This window comes from Rhineura floridana, chromosome 20 (genome assembly GCF_030035675.1).
Source record: "Rhineura floridana isolate rRhiFlo1 chromosome 20, rRhiFlo1.hap2, whole genome shotgun sequence".
NCBI classification, from domain to species: Eukaryota; Metazoa; Chordata; class Lepidosauria; order Squamata; family Rhineuridae; genus Rhineura; species Rhineura floridana.
The window spans coordinates 2,147,767-2,155,905 of record NC_084499.1 but is presented as its reverse complement, the minus strand read 5'-3'; positions in this window follow the sequence as shown (position 1 = coordinate 2,155,905).

Here is an 8,139-nt window from a genome sequence, read left to right as displayed (position 1 = left end):
TTCAAGCCAATTTAAAAGTTGTGCTTACTGTGTTTCACAACAGTTGCATTCAAATTGAAATGCATTGTTTTTAATTTTGTGTTCCTTCAGCTGCCTGAAAGAACTGTTTTTAACATTTTGGGTGGAACCTCTGCCTTAGTTTATTTACAAGGAGGAGTAGATAGCCTTGCTGGTTGCTTTTTTTCTGCCCAGCAAGGGGTGTGTGTGTGTGTAAATTACACTGAGGATGGTGGGGGAATGCACCCCTTATTTACAATCAGCATAAGCAGTCCATGTCCTGCTTGATGATTTGTGCTTCCAGGTGTGTCTGAAGTCCTAGAGAGAAAGTGGAAGAAGCAGGAATGTCACACTTGGGAAACTTCTCAAGCACCAGGGGGAAGTAGTATTGTGCTAGGGGAGAGGTTCTGCAGAGGGCAGGGCTGACAAGAGGCAGGAGACCTCTTTCTGGAGACCAAACTGAAAGGCACTCCCTCCCACACCCCCAGTGTGGAGCCTAAGGCCAGGTAGCAAGAATGCAGTCATCAGGCTGCCCCACAAGCTTGAATTCTGCAAGCAGCAGTCTGCCCATCAGATATGAGAACTTTGGGGCAGAGAAAGGAATTTGGGGACAATTTGCATGCAAAAACATTCTAAGGCTGCAACCCTATTTGAGATTTGCTTCTGATTTGCACAGGATTGTACTGGGGTGTCTACTACTCTTCCCCACAATGAAAGGGTCCTTTAGGCTACTTGCCACCAAAGCTTGCTACCTTCCAGGGGAGTGTAAAATAGTACGAAGCCTTCTTTCACTCTCAAAGCCAAGGCCCTTTGCTTTCTCCTGGTTCTGAGTTCTGGCATGGGTGGTCAGGGTCACAGATATTCAAAGGATACCATTGTTTCTTGCCAGCGCTATCCAGGAGTGTGTCTAAGCAAGGAATATGTGGTTTGGGGAGGAGAGGGGGAAGGTGATGAGGTCTGTCGCTAAGGAAAGGGAGTTGTGTTACCAATGAGAGGCATATCCACTTTGGAAATTCCTATTGCTGTTTGGTAGGAGGCTGGAGCAGGCAGTTTATAGCAGCATTTCTAAGATCTTCCTTCCAATAGGCCATCCTCTTGGGGAGAAGGAGAACTAGCATCAGGCATATATGGGCATGGAGGGGAACCTTTTCTCAGCAAACTTCTACCCTGTCCCTGAAATGGCCAAGGGCCTCTGCAGAACTGTACCATTGGCACCACTCTTGAGAACACTGCTTTCCTTAAGAAAACATAACTGAATTTTCTCTTCCCTGATACATGATGAGCTTCAAAGCCCACCACCGGCCCTTTTCCACTTCACTGCATTTAAATAGCAATGAAAAAATGGAAATGGACTGCCTTCAAGTTGATCCCGACTTGTGGCTACCCTATGAATAGGGTTTTCATGGTAAATGGCATTCAGAGGGGGTTTACCATTGCCTCCATCTGAGGCTAGTCCTCCCCAGCTGGCTAGGGATATGATACCACATGTCCCATGAAACACACGTCCTTGAGAGGAGGGGGATCTTTTGCTAGGGATAAAACAAGAGCTTTGCCCTGAAATGTGCCTAAATGGTGCATGTATAACCCAAGAAATGCAGGTCCAAACCAGACTAAAGCAAAGCTTTCTTTTATTGAGAGAAGAGCATTACAAAATTACTGGGTGCATGGCAGCAGTAATAATTAATATTCCAACCCATTCTAAAGAGATCAAAGGACCCTATTACTATAAGGAGTGACAGATAGAAGAGGTTACCTATCTTAGGCCCAGGAGTAGGCAGTGGAGTGCAGCTGAAGTGATGTGGAAGAGCTCTGGCCCAAAAGCAGGAAGGAATCTGTTTGCCTCAAGGCTTGTGCCGAGACACAGAATCCCTGCCTGTTCTGTCCCTGCAGTCCTGCGTTGAGTTCTTTGACAGCATAGTTACACGTGTTGGAGCTCAGATCACCATTACCCTCTCCATTTGTCTTAAAAAAGAAGCCCACCTAATTTTTTCTGCTACCACATTCATTTGTTCATGGGCAAAATTGTCACAATCATTTCCCCACCCTTCATTCAAGTCCACACATTCCTTTTGGAATGCCTCAATCAAACTACTTCTCTCTCTGGCAAAAGCCTCTCGTTCCTTTTCCAATGTCTCATTCAACCTGGCGCACTCTCTTGTAAAAGCCTCTCATTCCTGATCAAATGCCTCAGTCAAACTGATACGCTCTCTTTCAAATTTCTCATTCAAACTCTCACAGTCATTTTCCCACTTTTCTTTTAACTCCAAACCCTCCTTTTCAAATACTTCCTCTGACTGGGCCAACTTATTCCTTGACTCCTGATTTTTCTTACGCTCTTTAACAGGTCTGACAAGTCTCTGCATGTTGTACAAAGTCCCTAAGCAGCTGCAGCACCTTGCTTTGATTTGGAAGGCTTGTACTCTTTACAGTATCCATCATAGGCATCATTCATTGTCTGTACAGGGTCATCTGTTTTAAAACAATGATCACCCCACACGCACCTTCCCTTATCAATCAACAATTTCTCTATTTTCGATAGGTGCTCTACCAGACACATAAAGCATTTTGTTCCCTCCATGGCTGCCACTTTTGCCATAAGTTTAGAAATCTCTAACACCAAAAGCCAAATGCAAAGAGTAAAACAGTGCACACACAGACAACCAAACCTACTCTCAAACCAAGTTCAGGGATGAGCCACCTTCAAATGCCACATTCCCAGATCAAGTCACTCATGAGGAAAGCTGTTGTCAGGAGCTTCTTCTGCCAGATTGACTCTCAAAAGGAAAAACAAGAGGGGGGTATCTAAAGGGACAGGAACCAGCTAGGAGTCTCTGCCAGCCGGAGCACTGCACCTTCCCAGTGCAAATCCTGTTTCCACCTTCCGCAAGTGCCTAGCACCAGCAGCTCAAGCTACTTGCAAGGCTTCGTTCCCCAGGATTTTGCGGAAAGGAAGGGAGACAGAAGTGTTATCAAGGGCTTTCAAAATGGATGGGACCCAGTTTAGGAAACCCCCTTAGTACCTTTTGACCACTAGTGGGTTAACCTTCTCTGTCCAATATCAACTTTGGCCAAACACTGTGCCACAATTGCCACCAACATTTGCTGAAGCTTTGTTGCCAGGGACAGAAGGGGAGGGAGATAACAAAGTGCCAAGGAATCTCTATACCTTAACCTCTAAATTGTACCACAGCATTTAAAGGACATTTCCCCACTTACTTTAAACCAAGAGACAGCAAAACATAGTAACAAAGGAAAAGGAAATCACACACATTCCAGACACATTCAGAATTCGGCTACCTGTTTCCCTGGATTGCAGAAGTGTTCACACCTTGCTGCCCGCATTCTCCACCAATCTGTTAAGACAAGTATTCTTGGGAACCTGAGTGTGAACCTGCCACCCACATGTCTCATGAAACACACCTCCTTGAGAGGAGGGGGATCTTTTGCTAGGGATAAAACAAGAGCTTTGCCCTGAAATGCGCCTAAATGGTGCATGTATAACCCAAGAAATGCAGGTCCAAACCAGACTAAAGCAAAGTTTTCTTTTATTGAGAGAAGAATAGCATTACAAAATTACTGGGTGCATGGCAGCATTAATCATTAATCAAATCAAATCTTTATTTGTGGTCAAAGACCCGTCCTATTTTAGGCATAAAAGATACAATCAGTTAAACTTTAAAACAAAGATAAAATAACCTAAAATTACAACATTAAATAATATAATATAATATACAAGAAAGACAGGCTAACCTGAGGGAACTTCAGAGCGTAGTCGTTGTGCAGCATATATAAATTTAGCAACTCTCAATGTGGTTTCTTTATTGAATCCTGATACAAGGTAACTAATCATGTTATCTGGGGCCATCGAAGAAATACTTTCCATTATGTTGACTAAAAATTTGCAACGTATATAATCATAAATAGGACAGTTCAGCATTACATGCGAAAGTGTTTCAATATTGCCTTTCCCACAGGGGCACAGACGTTGGTCGTAGGGAATTCCCTGATATCTCCCTGACAATAATGCGGAATGGAGGGAGTTAAATCTGGCCCTAGTGAAAGCTAGACGCAAATTTGGGACTACAAGAAAGTCTAAATACGGAGCATAGTTGAAAGGCTCAAACTTCAGATTAAAATGTATAGGCGAGCAGATTTTTGTCGCCGCTGTAATGGCAGTTTGAAAATCTATGTCTTTAAGACGGGTTCGAATAGCAAATTTGGCCGAAGTTAAGGTTTGAGTTGATAGATATTCAGCTGAAAGGCCTATCGAGGAAAGTTTAGTCCTAATATTATTGTTCCAGCTTGATATATAGGGGTCGCTCCAAAGAAGGGATAAGTATCCCGGGAGTTGTTCGTACGATACTCTGGCCCAGTAGTTGGAGACTAACTGCCACGCTTGGCATTCAACGGAAAGAAGGCCAGCTTCTAGTCTAAGGGCGGCTGCTGGAGCGCATCTTGGTATGCCCGATAATTGACGTAAAAAGGAGGACAGGACTGATTCTACTGAGGAATTGAATGCGTGGATCCAAATTTGCGTTCCGAACAGTAGTTGTGGAATAATTTTTATTTGAAAGACCTGGATTGCTGCAGGTAGATACCTTCCTCCTTTGTAAAAAAAGAAACGGAGAATTTTTTTGGCATTTATGCGTGCAAGTGCAACTGCGGCTTTTATATGTGTGGCCCAATTCAGCGACGAATGGAAGGTGATACCTAGATATTTATATTGCGAAACCAAAGCAATTTGCTGTCCATTAACTGTCCAGGTACCTACGGTTCTGCGCCTTGAGAACACTAGAATTTTTGTTTTTTGATAGTTTATAGTTAAATGGTTCTGCGTACAGTAGGACATGAAAGCTCCTAATAGCCGTTTGAATCCGACCTTTGAGAGGGAAAGTAGAGCAGCGTCGTCAGCATACAAAAGAAGGGGACAGGGTTGACTCCCAATTTTGGGCATATGGTAATCACTAGATAAACAGTTGGAATTAAGATCATTCAAAAATAGATTAAACAGGAGGGGAGCTAACGTACAGCCTTGTCTTACCCCCCTGCTAGTGGGGATTGAGTTTGTTAGGCCTCCTTCGCGTCCACAGCGAACCCGCAGGGAGGTATGTTGATGTAGGTTATAAATTAGGAAGAGTAATCTTTTATGTATTGAGGAATTTGCCAGCTTACTCCAAAGGTGATCTCTTGGGATAGAATCAAAAGCGGATTTTAAATCCACAAATGCTACGTAAAGAACATTGCCCCTAGATTTCATATATTTTTCTGCAAGGAAGTTTAACTGTAGGCAGTGATCAAGGACAGAACTTCCTTTTCTAAATCCGGCCTGTTCGCCTTCTAGTATGTTTTCTTCCTCCATCCAGTTATTTAATTTTACTTTTAGATAGGACGCATACAGTTTGCCAATTACAGATAGCAAGCTGATAGGCCTGTAATTCGAAGGATCCTCTCTGTCTCCCTTTTTGTAAATTGGTACGACTATTGCTTCTCGCCAAACCTCTGGGAGGTAGCCGGTGTTATTTATTTTAGTAAAAATATTGGCTAGTATCGGCACCCACCAGTCGGGAAAATTTTTCAATAATTCTGGCGGAATGTTGTCTGGGCCAGGGGCCTTAGCTGGTTTTAACCCCGCAATCAAGGCAGTTATTTCCCTCCGCGTGGCGGGAGGCCACTGAGGGAGGTTGGAGAGATCTAGAGGGTTTATAAAGTTTGGGGAATTGAGTTGGCTATCCTCATAAAGTTCCAAAAAATATCGCTCCCATTTTTGAGGAGGGATATTACATGGAGTGTAAGATATGGATCTCCAAGAAGTAGAAATGATTGACCAGAATTTCTTTGTGTTTTTGGTCCTGGCAGCGCTAATTAGGGATTTCCAATCCTCCTGTATGGCCAATCTTTTCTTATTGCCCAAGGTCATCTTATATTTTCTTTTTATGGCATAATATTCCGGGGGGAGAAATTCAGAGTTTGCATGTCGGTATTGTAAGTAGGCGTTCTTAAGCTCTAAACACTCACTATCGAACCATCTGGGATTTGTGCTTAGTTTATGTCTATCTCTAGATGTTTTAAGTGTCAGGATAGGGTTTAGGTAAGAAAGTAATCGGGCGTAGTCGGTAAGGCAAGTGTGTAAGTTATCGTTCATAATCTGTTCACGGATATTCAAGGCCCGTGAGGAATTAAGAAAAGTTGCAATCCTCAAACCTAAATGAGCAGTCCAGATCTTTTTTTGTGTACAAAATATGTGTTATTTAGAGTCGGATTGTATTCGGAAGTTAAACGGAATTTTTTGGAAATATGACATAGAAAAATAAGGGGAAGATGGTTGCTGTTTTGTTTGGTTCCCACTTCAAAATTAATTGTTGACCTCAGTAATTGTTTTGATATTATAACATAGTCGATTACACTACTTCCGTGATTGGAAATGAAAGTAAATTCCCCTCTGTCTGCTAGATGATTAAGGCCATTTAGTCTCTGCATATCATGGCTACCCACTAACCGTGCTAGACAGATTCCCCCATAGTTAATCTTACAATCCTTTCAAAGGAAGGGGCATAGTGATCAGAATCTTCCCCACCCCACAGCTTTGAAACCAAAAGGGAGTCGACAGTGGATCCGGTTCTGGCGTTAAAATCGCCTGTGAGGATCAGTTTCGCAATTGGAAAGGTATATTCGAAATCTGTTATATATTTATCGAAGGCTCCCCATATTTGATCCGTTTGTCTCCTCAGATTTGTGGGGGAAATATAAACGTTGATAATCAAAATGGTCGCTGTTTTGAATGACAGGAGGGTTGCCATAGCTATATTTTCCAAGGGTTGTAATTCCCTGTGCTGGACGGTCATCGAGCTAGAGATAAAAATTGCCAAACCCCCTTTTGCTCTTCCTTTTCTATTATCTGGGGGCAGCGCTGGAAGGTGGTAAGTAGAATATCCATTCAAGATTGGGGTGAAGTTTGACCAGGTGTCTTGTAAGGTGATTATATCATGTTTGCTGATATAAGCAATGGATTCTGGATCACTTTGTTTTGATTTCCATCCGGAGATATTCCATGAAAGAAGGCGAAAAGCCTCAATTTTTGGTGGGTAGATTTTGGTATGCGATGGCAGTGGTGTCAGATGTATGGGCCCGGTTCCTTGGCCAAGATTTATACAGGGCATATGATGTCAATTTACTTCCTCCATAGGACCTGCCACATCCTCAGATGTTTCTCCATTGTTGGTAGTCCGTTCGTGGTTTTTGTTCCTCTGAGCTATGTCGCTTTGCCGAGAAGGAGAGCCTAGTTCTTCCGGGTATAAAAATCTTGCTTTATCCCATTCATCTCCCACCAGAATCGACTTATAGAGTGTTTTGGTTTTTGACTTGTTAATACAGTCAGGGGAAGAGCTCCTCAGTTCTAGAGGAGTTGTTCTCAAGAGCTCCTCTCCAAAAGTTCTGGAATCAGGCACCTTCTTTGTTTGATCCACCTCAAATGCAGTTGATTTGAAGTGCTGAATCAGCTGGTACAGCTTGTTGATGAGGATTGACTGCTCCATAGATGGAAGTTGGGCGTACAGTTCTGCAAGTTGTATCTCCTCAGGTTCCAGTTCCTTCATATAATGCGATAGCAGTTTGGGATCATCATCGGTATCAGAATACTGTGAAATTGTGTCTGAGGGTGTTTGAATAAAGTTTTGGTGGGAAGCGTCTAATGCCAATTCTTCTGTTGCTGGGGTTTTCCCACATGTAACAGGTACATAAATGGCATCCAGCGGTCCTGGTGGGGCCATATTGACATAATATCTTTGTATCATACCATTTTTCTTTTTGAGGGCATCTCTCGCTTGGTAGATTTGGTTGGCAATATGGAGCGAATGGAGAGTCACTATCAAGCGCCACTCGTGATTGTTGGTAGAAATATTTGCCATCGATTTGATATAGTTCATACGTGCGCCTGTTTGTAATGAATTTCCGAAACATCTATCCAGAAAGGGAATACTTGGATGGTTAGAGATGTTCCCACGGGTTGTCCGTTTGTAAGAGATCACCAGCTTTCTCGGTTGAAATACTAGTTTCCAAAGGAAGGAAGGTGTATTAAAGAAGTCTGAACATATATCCGGTTTGGTAACTACAGGCGATATCTGTAGTGAGGGTATTTCTTTGACG